Source organism: Crocuta crocuta, unplaced genomic scaffold (genome assembly GCF_008692635.1).
Source record: "Crocuta crocuta isolate KB4526 unplaced genomic scaffold, BGI_CrCroc_1.0 scaffold7, whole genome shotgun sequence".
In the NCBI taxonomy this organism is placed as follows: domain Eukaryota; kingdom Metazoa; phylum Chordata; class Mammalia; order Carnivora; family Hyaenidae; genus Crocuta; species Crocuta crocuta.
The window spans coordinates 203,876-214,853 of NW_027531904.1; the positions used below are offsets into that span (position 1 = coordinate 203,876).

General features: G+C 45.7%; 1 long non-coding RNA gene across 1 annotated transcript; it reads right to left on the reverse strand.

Moving 5' to 3' along the window:
• Positions 1-1,724: 1,724 nt before the first annotated feature.
• On the reverse strand, positions 1,725-3,992 carry LOC144240116 (uncharacterized). Its single transcript, XR_013337595.1, has 3 exons — positions 3,733-3,992; positions 2,773-2,918; positions 1,725-1,809 (listed from the first exon to the last, which is right to left on the reverse strand). It is a non-coding gene; the product is annotated as an uncharacterized LOC144240116 (long non-coding RNA).
• Between the last annotated feature and the right edge of the window lie 6,986 nt (positions 3,993-10,978).

A 10,978-nucleotide genomic window follows, 5' to 3' on the forward strand; every position in this document is an offset into this window, starting at 1 on the left:
AACTTACAGTTGGTATAAATTCTAGCTCTAAGCCCATGCGAAGCCCAGGTTGCAGTAAAAAATTCTCAACGGACATTTTCCTTAGGTTTAGTTGTTGTTGCTGTTGTATTCCTGAATCTAGAGCCAAGATGGACACAAGGAAGGTTCTTTCTTGTGGGACTGACTGTGTGGACAACCCTTGATTCCATAAAGGTCCACCTCTTGTTTCCTTCTTGTTGGCTTGCTCGTTTGAACCTTTTTACCACCGTTTCACGTTCCCATCCCCTTTCCTGATATAGCCAACCATTCTCATATGTCTGATGGATATGCTCAGTTGAATAGCTACCGCCCCCCCCCAAAAAAAATTCATGTCTAGCCAGACCTTATTTGGAAATAGGCTCTTTGAAGATATAATCAAGTTGCAGTCAAGTCATACAAGATCATTGTAGGCCTTAAATCCAACATGAAACTGGTTTTCTTATAAGAAGAGAGAAGTGTGGACACAGAGAAAGACACAGACATCCAGAGAAGAAAGACAAAGACAGAGCTGGAGTGATGTGTCTGTTAGCCAAGGAACACCAAAGATTGCCGGCCACCACCAGAACCAGGGAGAGTCATGGAACAGATTCTTCCTCAGAGTCCCCAGAACATGCATACCGACACTTCGATTTCAGACCTCCGGCCTCTAGAACAGGGAGAGAATACCTTCCTCTTGGTTTAAGCCACTCAGTCCATCATGATATTTTCCAGCGCCCTTAGGAACTTTATACGAGATCTTGCCATTTGTCTTCTTGCAAAGTATGAATTGCTTTGTAGGACTGTAATCTTAAATTACACAAATAAGATCGTGATGGCGTCCCTTCTGCCCCCTTCCCAGTTCTCCCAGCACTTTCTCTGTGCTAGACCCACGGCATATGTACATCCACTAGTGTGTATTCACAGGATCCCAAGCCACCCACAGTGAGGAGCGCCTGGAAGGATTCGGGCACCTGTTGCCAGCACCACAAACAGCTGGGATAGACATCTGCACACGTGTCAAATGACTCGTGTGACAACTTATTTTGTTCGTAGACCCCCAAAGTAGGATTGCTAGGTCAGAAGGACTATGTATGTTGAATTGAAAGAACAACTATTAGATTGCTTCCCAGACTGGCTGTACTTTTCTCACTTCTAGGCAAGGGTTTCCTCTCTCCTCGCAGCCCACCAATACTTGTCTTTATGTGGTTTCCTACACTCGCCAATAATACGTATAAAGTAACATCATGTTTTTATTCGTATTTCTCTGATTAATAGAGTTTGAACAACTATTTGTATGCTAGTTGGAGTTTTTTTAATATGTAAATTACCTGTTTGTGTCCTTTGCCCATTTTTTTTCTGTTGGGATCCTGTCTTATTATTGATTCGAGGGTGTTTTTTCTATATTCCAGACCGGCAGTTCATAAATTTTGACCAGGTGGATGGATGCTGATTACACTTTTAAAAATTATTTAAAACAAGAGCCTTGGTTGACAGTTGTTACATCCATCAATATTTACCATTTTAGAAAAATGAAACATTTTTAAACAGAAATAAAATTTTTCATTTATAGAGAACAATAAGAAACTCATATATAGACATAAGTAACATTTTTGAGATAAATAACTATACTTCATTTTTTAAAGTTTATTTATTTTGAGAAAGAGAGAAAAAGAGAGAGAGAGAGAGAGCCCATGGGTAGGGCAGAAAGAGAGGGAGAGAGAGAGAATCCCAAGCAGACTCCACAGGTCAGCATGGAACTCACCCATGCGGTGCTCGAACTCATGAACTTCAGGTGCAAGATCATGACCTGAGCTGAAATCAAGAGTCAGATGTTTAACCAACTGAGCCACCAGGTACCCCAAGAAATAACTATACTTTCTAAAACAAGTGATTTAGTGAGGAGAGAAGCATTGTGTTTTCATTTTTTCCAAAACTTTTTAATGTGTCCCTTAGTAAATGGCCATTGGATACTGCATTCTATTGGTTGTAATATATTGTTTGGGTTAAAGTATATGAAGATAGCTGGGAAAGATAGGAGTATTTTAATAGCCTTTGTCAGTAATTTTAGATATTCTTCTTTAACAATGCACTACAACTCATACACGTTAGTTTCCCAACGGCTATTTGCAATGTGGAATCCAAAACTGTATCAACAAGCTTTCTGTATATTGTTCTCACTGGTCTGTCTTGCCCTTTCAATGGTTCTTTATCCATATATGGTTTTCTAGCATTGGTCATTGATCATTTGGGAAATATTAATTCAGAGTTGAACAGCCTTTCCCTATGTTGACATATTTCATTATACAGTATCAAAAATGGCACATTTGTTAATATCACTACCAATCTCATCAGAAGGGAGTCTTGAAGTATCGAGAAGCTATCAAGCTTGAGATGGTGAATGTAAGTCTTCCAAAATTCTCATTTTTTGTTTGAAAGTTTGAATCATTATCGAATCTCCGACATAACTGTCAGCTCTTTTCTTTGAAGTGACAAGCTCACTTTTTTCATCTCAGAGAAAGTGGGGTGGGAGGTACTGGGTTGGGAAATACGTGGTTTACTTTCAGCCTCAAAGACTCTGTCTTGAAGAGCTACCAAGGCCAGCAGCTGAGACGGCCCGGCCTGGAGGGGGAGGGACGCCCCACGTCCAACCCCTCACTCAGCAGCAAAGGGCAAGCTCAGCCCGGCCTGTGAACACCTGCCCGAGAGACCTTCCAGCCCCATAGACCTAAGAGCTGCCTGCATGGACCCCTCTTCTCAGAGTCTCACGCGTCTTACCTGTGAAGCAGATTAACAACAGCAAGTGTCAACCACAATTCACTGAGCACCTGTCATCTGCCAGGCTCCGGGTCCCAGCAGTGCACCCGCCAGACAGGGCTCGGCCTGGAGGCACTGACGCTCTGGTGGTGAACACACGCGGGACCCTGTGGCGAAGATAAGGAGTAAGAAATGAGAAAACACACCCCAGGCCTGGCTCACGGGGCCACCTCGTGCTACTGAAGAGACTTGGGGCATCACCTAATTGCCTGGCCTGCATCCGATAATCCCACACCTCCAGAATCCCGGATAACCACGAAATGACAGCCATGCTGACTTAAATACCTGATGCTTCAGTTAGCTCCTGCGGAATTACTGCAGTTAAAAATACTTAAAATAGTTCCTGCACATCCCACCATGAGGGCCCCCAGGTCTGAGTATCACAAGACAGTCCCAAAATCCCCATCCCTCAGGATTGAGGGACAGATCTCAGATGCAAGGAATTTGAAACAAAACCATCTCTCTTCCTCCCTCCCCAGCCCCGTTTTCTCTCTCCCTCTTTCTCTCTCTCTCTGTCTCTGTCTGCCTGTCTGTCTGTCTCTCTCACACCCGCGCGCACACACACACACACACACACACACACACTTTATGCCACCATTAAGAATCCATTCTTTTAGGATCTTCAAGGAATTCTGGTCTCCTAGGAGTGTATTGTAAAATGCAAATAACACAGGAGGGAGGCACACCTACCGCCGTCAACAGTGTGTACACTTGAGTTATCAATTAACTCCTCAAAAGAGGTTTATAGCGTGTAGATCTCAGAGATCAACTACCAGCTCTCACTCCTGCAAACGGGGGTCCCCAAACAAATGAAGACAGTCAGGCCCGGAAAGGGGAAGCGCCTTCCCCAGGACACACAGCCCATGTGGCAGGAGCGAACTGTAGAGAAGCCCTAACATTCTCTCCCAGGTCTCCAAGCACCTTGTTCCTTTGGGTATAATCACAGGCTTCCAAGGGAGAGTGGGTGTAGTTCTGGTGCCCGAAGGGTTTCCCCTCCAGGCCACAGATGCCCAGCACCGTGTCCCTGACGCGCAGGGAATTGTTCTAGAAGCACACAGCTGGTCCCCCAGAGTTCACACAGTGGCCTCCACTCTGGCTGCTGCTTCGTGGCCCAGCCCTCCATCTCCTTCCCCTGCGGCCATCCACTGGGCTCCCCAGTGGGGCAACGTCAGAAGCCCCTCCCTCCGCCTGCATGTGTAGGCACCCCTGGCCCAGCCTGAGATGTGCTCAGCTCAGCTTCAGGGCTCCCTTTCTGTCTAGAAAGAGGAATCCAAGCCATTGTGATGAAACACACTCATCTCACTGTAGCACCTTGGACACCCCCAACTGGGTGGCAAGATGGAAGGAAAGATAAGACATCTAGAAAACAAGGAAGGGAAGTGGTGAGTGTCCTGGGGAGGTAGGGAGGTGGGGGGAGAGGGGAGACCCTGAAGCAGGCTGCCCTGGAAAGGAGAGAAGAGAAAAAGTAGCCAGTTCCCGGAGTTATCTCCAAGCTCCTGGATCAAGCTTGGCTGGGCATCGAATCTACCTCTGTACTCGCCAATGACATGAAAATTCCTGTTAATCTTTTAAGCTAGTCTGATGTGGATTTTTACCGTAGCTTACAGCCAGAAGCACCTTCACTAATGCAGAATTTCACGAATCCAGTAGGGACTCTGGACGGTCTTAGATGACAGCGAAGAATGTCACACACCCTGAAATTCAAAACGTGTTGCTGGGGAGATGGGGCTTCTGGGGCGAATACACGTGAGCCTTACTGAGTTCCTCTCAAGTAATTAGCTTTGCTTTCATTGCTAGTAGCTCTTCTTGTTGGGACATTAAAGGTCCGCCCACATCAGAGCTTCCCAAATTCTTGCTATTTATAGCGGAACAAGTTGAGGATGTTTTAATTTTTTCGGCCACCACTGTACGTGTCTGGTGAGACCTGAAGTCATGGGGGTAGGAATGTGTAAGGTTTCTCTTCCCCGTTTCCCGTTCCCTGCCCCCTGTCACCCCCCCCCCCAAGCCTTCAAAGGGTTAAGCTGGAGAAGTAGCTTTTAAGAACAGCTGGAAACAAAGTGCTGCCTGGAGGCTGACAGCAATCGATAAAAGGTCAGGAGGTTGAGGGAATCATTTTCCATGGGAATCATTTTCTAAGAGAAATGGTAAAGTTATTTAAATCACCAGGTGGGACATATAAAAGACCATCTTTCTTGGTTCTCAAGAAGTGGATGATGTTTGACCTCACAGATTTTCACCTGTCTCTGATTTATATCATGAGAGAAAAACCTTGGTAATATTAAAGGATTGCTTGTGTATGATGTTATGTTATATATATATGTACATATATNGTATATATACATGTATGTATATATATGTATATATACATACATATGTATATATGTATATATACATGTATATGTACATACATATGTATATATATATCTTTTTTTATTCTGTGAAACAGAGCCACCTCTTTAGGGCTAAGTGCGGGAGAAGGGAGAGCGGGACATACAATATGATACCCTTTGACTCAGTAATCCACTCTTGGGAATGCAACTCCAAGAAATATATTCAACCAGGGAAATAAGGTTTATGTGCAAAGAGGCTCACTGCAAAGTTATTTATGATGGGAAAAAAATGGCTCAGCAAAAGCGGGGGGATGAGTTAGTAAATTATTGTCCATCAATGTGAGAGAATATGGTGGGTCACTAATAAATGCAAAGTAACAATACAGGAAATGCCACCTTATAAAAGCAGACCTAAAACAATACTCACATGTGGATGATGACTGTCACCCTGTATGTTGACCGCACAAAGACTAGAGAGGGAGAGGGCCCCTTTCTCTCAGTTTTCTTCGATGTTACTTTCTTTTCTCTAATTAAGAGGAGAAATGAGGGGCACCTGGGTGGCTCAGTTGGTTAAGCATGCGACTTCAGCTCAGGTCGTGATCTCACGGTTCATGAGTTCGAGCCCTGCGTCAGGCTCTATGCTGACAGCTCAGAGCCTGGAGCCTGCTTTGGAGTCTGCATCTCCCTCTCTCTCTGCCCCTCCCCCACTCGTGTTCCGTCTTTCTCTCTCAAAAGTAAACATTAAAAAAAATTTCTTAGGGGCACCCGGGTGGCTTAAGTTAAGAGTCGACTTTTGATTTGGGCTCTGGTCCTGATCTCACAGTTTGTGGGTTTGAGGCCTGTGTCAGGCTCTGTGCTGGCACTGCGGAGCCTGCTTGGGATTCTCTCTTTCTCACTCACTGTCCCCCCCCTCCCCCACTCGCTCTCAAAATAAATAAATAAACTTGAAAAGAACAAGAAAAGAGAAGGTAAGGTAAGGTAAGATTGTTCAGGGGAAGAGGGCCTTCCATAACAATGTCAAAAGGGTCTCCTGCCCATGACAAGCCTGGTGAGTCGCCTGCACACATCTGTCTGCATCTGTCCGAACTATCCCCTGAGGAAGCTGAGGTGTTTCTCAGAGGCTGACCACCAGCCCTGGTCACTGGTCATGCATCCCCAACAGCAGCCATGTTTGTCCATAAGGCCGCTAGCACCTCACTGGAGCCTGGAAAGAAGAGGAAAGCTTCACCCAGAGGATCCCAAGCCCCCGGTTAAGTTCAGTAGATTGGAATCAGCTAGAACAGTTTCCAACAGCCATCGAGACTCTAACTGGAGGTTTTCATTCACAACAAAACTGACTTCACCCCGTAGTGAATATCTTGCCACAAAGCAGTAATCACAGCCTTAAGGTCGTAAAGTCCCCAACTTGACTATTGTCTCTACCCCCTTAACAGCCTTGAGTCCAATCTCAGATACTCACTTAGGGCTAAATTCAGCTTACCTCTTTTGGAAAATGGGACTTCACAGAGTCAGACTCCTATTCTACAGAAGGGCTGACATGAGACCAAACACCAACATAAACATTCTCTGGCATATTCGATGCCCAATAAATGGTAATAGTACTGCCCCTCCCCCCATGCATCCTCATTATGCTTTACTCAATGGGCTTCTCTTCTGCTACCAGAGGCTCATCCTCTTCCTCATTCCCTTTCTCCTACTTCAGGGCCCCACCCCCACCCTCAGATCTCTTCTTCTTCTCAAACCAACAAGTCCCAGAACATAAGCCTCCAAATATCCGTCAGCACCAACTCCGCCCACGGCATATGGCCCCGCGCAACCTCGCCATGATCTCATCCAGTTGGACTGTTATTTTTATAGACTGGCATTAAGAAGCATAAGCCAGAAATTTTATGTACACTGTCACGCTAGGTATTCTCAGGCCTGCGGTACAGATGGAGCGTTCCTAGGATTTTATGGTGCAATACGTGGCCCATGATCCTCGTCTTCAGACCCCACACTCATCTCTCCAGGGCCCAGAGGAAAGTGCGGAAGGGCTCCATGCTCCATCCTGCCCTTTCGCCTCCTCTTTTGCCAACCAAGATGCCCTGCGCCAGTCACGGTCAGCTGAGCAGCCACTGCTTGGACAGAAAGGGAGCAGGTCTCCAGGGGAAGCCCGGAACCATGCAAGGTGCCACCACAGGAAAGTCATTGGTTCGACAACCCGTAAACAAGGAAGTTAAGCCATTGTCCCCACCAGCAATCCTGCCCCTCGATGCCCAAGAACTAGGAACAGAGCACGGAGGAGCACTGGGAGAGCAAATGTTCCTAGCCCTCAACCTCCCACTGAGGGAAAGACAAGAATTTCACCACGTGTTGGACATGAAATAGGGTGGCCAAAACCGCAATAAGTCATCTGGGTAAATTGTGAAACATAAGCCACGGATTTTTGTTCTGTAATGATAATATATGTTTCTCTTGTTTCTTTTTTTTTTAATGTTTTATTTCATTTTCCGAGAGGGAGAGAACGTAAGTGGGGGAGGGGCAGAGAGAGAGGGGACAGAGGATCCCAAGTGGGCTCAGCACTGACAGGCTCACAGCAGAGAGCCAGATGCAGGGCTCGAACCCACGAACCACGAGACCATGACCGAAGCGGAAGTCAAATGCTCACCTGACTGAGCCACTCAAGTGCCCCTATATTTTTTTTCTAAAAGTAGAAAACCAACGAAAAGGTAAAAGCACTGTGGTCTAATACAAGGGAGAATGGACACTTCAGTAGAAACACCACCTTCCCACCCCTCCCCCACCTCTTTCTCTCCTTCTCTCTCTCTCTCTCTCCCCTTCTCTCTCTCCTTCACTCTCTCTCTCTCTCTCTCCCCTTCTCTCTCTCTCTCTCTCTGTCTCTGACCTGCAGTTCACTTACACTTTGCACCTTTGACTCTCGGTCAGTCACTAATTTTCTGTCATCAGTTGTGGGCTCTTTCTTGGTAACCGCAAAATTTGAAATTCAAAATTGAAATTTTGAAAAACAATGTCCACATGACCGTTTTTCTTCTTCCTCCTTGGCAACTGCTCCAGGCTTTGCCTCTCGCATGCCCCATTTGCCACCTCTCCCTGACCCCTCCTTTGTTTCTTTCCCTCCTCCATCTGCCTCATCCTCCACCCGGTTGGGAACGTCTCTGGAAAACAAGCAACAGGGTCACTGGCGTCTGTGCTCATGGACTGACCATTAGTGCCCTCATACACAGTAATTGGATTCAACGCCAAGACTGCATAACTCGTTGACCATCCTTTCACATATTGTGGCAATGCTACATGTATGTGACGAAGGCGCTCCACCTTGGAGGGCCCCAGATGGGACACACAGATCCCTCTCAGCCCTTTGTCCTTTCCCCCACTCAGCCCACGTGGCAGAACAACTTCAAAAAAATAAAATAAAATAAAATAAAATAAAATAAAATAAATAAAATAAAATAAAATAAAATAAAGGGCCTGTTCCCAGCCCTGGGTTCAAAGGAAGAGAAGATGAATGTTCACAACTATATTCAGCATAAAATGCTAACAAAATCCAGGCACTGACTCACAGAAGCACTACACAGGCTGACGACGTTGTCATATTTCTCTGTTTTGGCCCAACACAGTATTGTCTTGGTCTGGACTAACCAGCAAGCTCTCACAGATCAAAGCCCTGCAGACAAGGGATGTATCTCTTACTGCAATAAAAAGTGAAGAAGACAGTGACTACTTAGCAAAATAGCATGGTTGGTGGGTGGGGAGTCTTTCTAAACCCAAGACTGGTAGACAAAGAATCTTCAACAAAATGGTCTTTAGTAGAGAAATCATCAGGAATCTCCGAATGCAATCTCACTCCAAAAGAAAGGCTTCTTGGTCAAGGCCACCATAGAAATGACCCGAAGGTGACAGAAGCAGCTGTCGTTAGTCTGGAACTCCTCCGTGGCTTCCCAGGAAATGATGCAGGAGAGGCATCCTCATGATTCTCCATCCCAAGCACTGGGATAGAGTGATCGCCTCTACCTCTTGATCCAAATGCCTTTAAGGCCAAGGATGGCCATTGATGAGTTCTTCATATTGGATGAATCATCTCTAACAGGCTCCAAAAAGAGCATAAAGCCTCTGACTGCAAAGATGTGACTAAAAAGGTAGCACTCTCTAAGATAGTGCTTGGGACCTGGAAATGCAGTTCTTCTGCTAACCCATATAACGTTGCCATTTTCCCAAATCTCCTGAAATCTCACCTACTCCCCAAACTCTGGGTTAATGGTGATCATGGCAACCTGTTCTTTTATACCAGTCACTTCCCACAGATGACCTAAAGCCCTGCATATAAAATATGTTCCCATCAATAATAACACGCCGTATTTAGCGATTATTTTCCACCGATACCTGATGTGCCAGGNCCTGTTCCCAGCCCTGGGTTCAAAGGAAGAGAAGATGAATGTTCACAACTATATTCAGCATAAAATGCTAACAAAATCCAGGCACTGACTCACAGAAGCACTACACAGGCTGACGACGTTGTCATATTTCTCTGTTTTGGCCCAACACAGTATTGTCTTGGTCTGGACTAACCAGCAAGCTCTCACAGATCAAAGCCCTGCAGACAAGGGATGTATCTCTTACTGTAATAAAAAGTGAAGAAGACAGTGACTACTTAGCAAAATAGCATGGTTGGTGGGTGGGGAGTCTTTCTAAACCCAAGACTGGTAGACAAAGAATCTTCAACAAAATGGTCTTTAGTAGAGAAATCATCAGGAATCTCCGAATGCAATCTCACTCCAAAAGAAAGGCTTCTTGGTCAAGGCCACCATAGAAATGACCCGAAGGTGACAGAAGCAGCTGTCGTTAGTCTGGAACTCCTCCGTGGCTTCCCAGGAAATGATGCAGGAGAGGCATCCTCATGATTCTCCATCCCAAGCACTGGGATAGAGTGATCGCCTCTACCTCTTGATCCAAATGCCTTTAAGGCCAAGGATGGCCATTGAGGAGTTCTTCATATTGGATGAATCATCTCTAACAGGCTCCAAAAAGAGCATAAAGCCTCTGACTGCAAAGATGTGACTAAAAAGGTAGCACTCTCTAAGATAGTGCTTGGGACCTGGAAATGCAGTTCTTCTGCTAACCCATATAACGTTGCCATTTTCCCAAATCTCCTGAAATCTCACCTACTCCCCAAACTCTGGGTTAATGGTGATCATGGCAACCTGTTCTTTTATACCAGTCACTTCCCACAGATGACCTAAAGCCCTGCATATAAAATATGTTCCCATCAATAATAACACGCCGTATTTAGCGATTATTTTCCACCAATACCTGATGTGCCAGGGTCCCCCGCCAAGGGAAACCCAAGAAGTGCATAGTACATATGCGGCCCCACAAAAAAAAAAAAAAAACACATGAATGGGATGCCTGGGTGGCTCAGTCAGTTAAGCTTCCGACTTCAGCTCAGGTCATGATCTCATGGTTTGTGGGTTCAAGCCCCACGTCGGGCTCTGTGCTGACAGCCAGCTCAGAGACTGGAGCCTGTTTCAGATTCTGTTTCTCCCTCTCTCTCTGACCCTCCCCTGCTCACGCTCTCTCTCTCTCTCTAAGAAATAAATAAAACATTAAAAAAAAAACAACACATGAATAGCCATATCCTTACCTCTTCAAGGATGTCCCAAGTTGAGGCCACCATTGCCTGCCAGGCTGTGCCTTGTATCAATGTATGTTGCCCTGTGCCCATTCACCAGAGATGAGCCACTTCTGCCCAGAACTATTGCTTCCTGCATNACAACAACACATGAATAGCCATATCCTTACCTCTTCAAGAATGTCCCAAGTTGAGGCCACCATTGCCTGCC